We start from the raw sequence: 5,237 nt of genomic DNA on the forward strand, positions 1-5,237 counted from the left end.
GGCATTGCGCCACCAGAGCTCCCGCAGGAACCCACAGGAGGTCCTTAATCAATGACTAACACACACACACACACACACACACACACGATGGGCACCAGCAGTTCCTTGTAGCAGGAGAGAGAAGCAAAGAAATACACAAAGAAAGGAGGTTCAAAAACTGGGAAACGGAAATCAAAAATAAGCCCCTCCCAGGCAGACGGCGTTAGAGGCACATTGGAGCACGTTTAGGGAGCGGGGACCGGGGTTTGGAGGGCATGGTGTCCGGGTCCCTGCGTGCCAGCCCCACGCACCGTGAGCCTGACGACTGCAGCGGTGAGTAGAGGACACGTCCATGCTGACCTCTGTTAGCCTCTCCTCCAGTCAGCGCTTGAGAAGACAGGCCCGGAGGACCCAGGACAAATGCCTCCCATGTGGCCAGCGACAAATGAGCAAGCTGCGTGCCACCGGGTCGGGTCGACTCGTAACAGGGATAACGAGAAGCCACGGCTGTCATTGTCCTAAGTGGCAATTGTAGGGAAATGACGGGGAACCACTCTCATTACAGGAGCTCCACTCGGGCACCCCACACCCTGCACTGCGCTTCTAACAGCAGCGTATGAGCTACCCACAACCTGCAGAGCTCCGGGCTCCATGGAGGGGACAGCAGATGGAGGCTCAGCCTCGGACCAGGGCTCGGTGTAACAGGGACGCACCGTCCTGCCCTCTCCTCAAAGGCAAGTCCTTGCTGCGCAGTGAGGGCCGTCAGCCCTGGCCCAGCACAGCTCACCCTGGTCCCAGCCCAGCTCAGCCCAAGATTCCACCACCTTCCCTTCAGCAGGTGATGGGCACTTTGCCCACAGCTGCTCCTCAGCCACTTCATTAACGTCGGCGTTTCCTTCCTTGGCCCTGTTTCAGTCCAAACTGCCTCTGTCCCCTTCTCTGCCCGATGATGTCACAATACCAACCAAAACAACATCCAAGTGATCTGAACCAAGAGCAACACCCTCTGACCCGTGAGGAGGGGCTCTCGGCCTCAGACCCATGGCAAGCCCCACTAATGTCAACTGCCCGTTCCACCCACCCAGACACCCAAGGCCCTGACATGGGCATTCGGGCCCTCAGGACAGAAGCTTAGGATAACCTCACATCTGGGTCACTCACTGGTGGAAAGTCAATTAATTTGCCCAAAAAAAGAGCAATAATTCAGGGGAAAGGAGTTCAACTGTGGTCATACAACGTCAAAACAACCAGTTGAAAAATAATTTTTTTTTAATTTGGAAGGCAATTTACTGTGGGGGAGGAGTGGTTTAGATAAAGACTTTCAAACACTTGTTTCCTTTCCACTGAGTCTTGCTGGGTTGACGGGCGTCGCACAGTGTGTAGGTGGGAACGGGAGAAGGGGGGGACGCACACTAACCACAGGTCTCACACTGTCCCAATGGTCCCGGCCACCCTCCCCCTACACCACACCCCCTCCTCAGAGGCCCTTCTCATCTCTCCCCATCCTCAGCATCAGCTTCCTGTTGCTGCTGTAACAAATTATCGCAGATGTAGGGGCTTAAAACAACACGCTATCATCTCACAATTCTGGGCTCAGTGCAGTGAGCCCTTCTGGAGCCTCGAGGGGGGAACCTGTGCCATCCCTTTTCCACTTCCCTGGGCTTGTGGTCCCCTCAGTCTGGTCAGGTCTTTGTCGAATGGCATCTCTCCAACACTGATCCTTCATGTCCCGCCTCTGCCCATGTTTAAGGCCTCTTGTGATTGCGTTGGGCCCACCCGGACCAACCAAACCATCTTCCTAGTTTAGTGACCATCACTCCGTCTGCAGCCTTCATGCCCTTTGTCAAGTAAGGCAGCACAGTCATGGGCTTTGGGGACTTGAGCGCGGACATTGTTGGGCCGTTATTCTGCCAGCAGCAGTGCTCCACGGTGAGCATTTAATGAACACCAAATCAGCCAGCAATTTTCCATCCAAAATACTGCCTGTCTCTACACCCCTCTCAGAAAGAAAGACTGGCAACTTCACAGCTCAGGATGTGATCAGACAATTAACTTCACCATCAATGGCCAAATGGGCAAAGCCATGGACTAAGGGCCCACCACCGTCTAGTGCAGACAAAGGGCAGAAAGCATTACTGATTGTGACCCATGAGGCTGTGTCACTGGTGTTTCAGACACCAGTAGAGTTGCACATGGTGCACAGGTTTCAACACAGCTTACAGACTAAGACAGACTGTTGTTGTTGTTATGTGCTGTTGAGTCAGCCCCAACTCATAGTGACCCCTCCTTGGGTTTCCAAGGCTGTATCACTACGGAAGTAGATTGGCCAACCTTCCTTCCAAGGAGTGGCTTGTGGGTTTGAACCAACAGCCTTCCGGTTAGCAGTCAAGTGCCATAGGCACGATGCTACCACAGCTCCTAGGAAGAAGGAAGAGGCCACCCACTTCTCAAACACTGGCCAGGGAAAACCTTATGAATAGCAGAGAAACACTGTCTGATACATTACTGGGCAACTTTATGAATAGCTTGGAAACATTGTCCGACACAGTACAGGAAGATGAGCCCCTTGAATCAGAAGGCACTCAAAATGGGAAAGAGCTGCCTCATCAGAGTAGAACCAACCTTAATGATATGGATAATATAAGTCTCTCCTCACCTGGACCCCTGTGGCTGACTGTCAAAAGGGACCATTCCCTGGAGAAGGATGTCATGCTTGGTAAGGTGGAGGGTCGAAGAAAGAGGAGGAGGCCTTCAACGAGATGGATTGACACAGTGGCTGCAATGATGGGCTCAAGTACAGTGGGGATTGTGGAGCTGGCGCAGGATCGGGCAGTGTTTCATTCTGCTATGCATGGGGTTGCTATGAGTCAGAAACAACTCGACGGCACCTGTTCTGGTTACCTGGTGCCGCTCTGATGAGAAAATATACCACAAATGGGATGGCCTTAACAAAAGGAATTTATTCTTACAATTTGGAGGTTTTAAGTCCAAGTTCAAAGTGCCAGGCTTTAGGGGCTGGGTGAAAGCCCCTCAACCTTGGGGTCCAGCTCTGCCTCCTGCTCCTCACCCACTGGAGCTAGAGGTATTTCTACACTCAGACAGCTGCTGGCTGCTGAGGTTGAGAAACCCCAAGTTTGACAAGTAAAAAGACATAGTCCCGATGTTACCACATGGCAGGCCATTGACTTAAGTCCATTGTAAGTCCCAAGGTTGGCAGAGCATAGCAGGCTGCTGAGCAATGACACGGCTACATGCAGGGTCCAAGTGTGCCACAGGCTAGAGACCATTCCCAAAGCTTCTCCTTATATACAGGAAGCAGACCACATCCCAAAGGCAGCTACTCAGCTGCTTGTGGTAGATCCCACCATGGAGTTGATTGCCAGTCTCATCATGGGGAATACTACATCCAGCTGCCCAGCCACTCAGCCAGGCCCGGCCAAGTTGACATACAAACATAACCATCACAGCACCTAACAACAACAACAACAATATAAGTCTTTCAGGACCTCCATGTGCTGATGTGGCATGACTCAAATTGAGGAGAAACAACTACAAACATCCATTAATAATTGGAACATGGAATGTACAAAGTATGAATTTAGGATAACTGGAAGTTGTCAAAAATGAAATGGAACACATAAAGATTGATATCCTGGGAATCAGGGAGCTGAAATGGACCAGTTGAAGAAGGATGGCATGGCATCATCATCACAAAGGATGTTTCAAGATCTGTCCTGAAGTACAATGCTGCCAGTGTCAGGATAATATCCCTATGTCCACAAGGAAGACCCATTAGTACTGTTGTTGTTGTTATGTGCTGTTGAGTCGGACCCAACTCATAGCAAACCTCCTCGGGTTTCCGAGGCAGTATCACTACGGAAGTAGATTGCCCCATCTTCCTTCCAAGGAGTGGCTGGTGGGTTTTTGGTTAGCAGTCAAGTGCCTTAGGCACTACGCTAACAGAGCTCCCATTAGTACTACTATTATTCAAATTTACACACCAAGCACCAAAGCCAAAGATGAGGAAACTAAAGAATTTTATCAACTTCTGCAGTCTGAAATTGACCAAACATGCAATCAAGATGTGTTGCTTATCACTGGTGATTAGAATGCAAAAGTTTGAAACAAAGAAGAATCACCGATAGTTGGAAAATTTGGCAGAGGTGACAGAAATAATGCTGGAGATCGCATGGTAGAATTTTGCAAGACCAACAACTTATTCATTGCAAATACCTTTTTTCAACAACACAAATGGTGGCTATACACATGGACTTTGCCAAATAGTGTACACAGGAATCAGATTGACTACATCTGTGGCAAGAGGAAATGGAAACTGACTTTGTCTTTTCAAGCTGCTCTTTGGAATCTTCTGTTCAGTTCTTTTGCCTTATCATTTCTTCCATTTGCTTTAGCTACTCTGTTCAAGGGCAAGTTTCAGAGTCTCTTCTAACATCCATTTTGGTCTTTTCTTCCTTTCCTGTCTTTTTAATGACCTTTTGCTTTCTTCATGAATTATATTCTTGATGTCATCCCACAATCCCTCAGGTTTTCGGTCATTGGTGTTCAATGCATCAAAATTGTTTTTTAGATGGTCTCCAAATTTAGAAGGGATATATTGAAGGTCATATATTGGCTGTTGTGGACTTGTAATTGTCTTCAACTTCAACTTGTACTTGCATATGAGCAGTTGATGGTCTGTTCCACAATCAGCTCCTGGCCTGGTTTTAGCTGAAGATATTGAGCTTTTCCATGGTCTCTTGCCACAGATGTAGTCAATCTGATTCCTGTGTAACCCATCTGTGAAGTCCATGTGTATAGCCACTGTTTGTGTTGTTGAGAAAAGGTATTTGCAATGAGTAAGTCGTTGGTCTTGAAAATTCTATCTTGTGATCTCCAGCATTATTTCTATCACTGAGGCCTAATTTTCCAGCTACTGGTGATACTTCTTTGTTTCAAACTTTTGCATTCCAATCACCAGTGATAATTAACACATCTTGATTGCACTTTCAGTCAATTTCAGTCTGCAGAAGTTGATAAAAATCTTCAGTTTCCTTACCTTTGGCTTTAGTGGTTGGTGCGTAAAGTTGAATAATAGTAGTATTAACTGGCCTTCCTTGTAGATGTATGGATATTGTGGTAGTTCAGTTTGTGTGTCTACTTGGCTGGGCCTGGTTGAGTGGCTGGGCAGCTGGTGGTAGTTATTCCCCATGATGAGACTGGCAATCAGCTCTATGGTGGGATCTACCACAAGCAGCTGA

This window comes from Orycteropus afer, unplaced genomic scaffold (assembly GCF_000298275.1).
Source record: "Orycteropus afer afer isolate SDZICR_OR568_19922 unplaced genomic scaffold, OryAfe1.0 scaffold00135, whole genome shotgun sequence".
In the NCBI taxonomy this organism is placed as follows: domain Eukaryota; kingdom Metazoa; phylum Chordata; class Mammalia; order Tubulidentata; family Orycteropodidae; genus Orycteropus; species Orycteropus afer.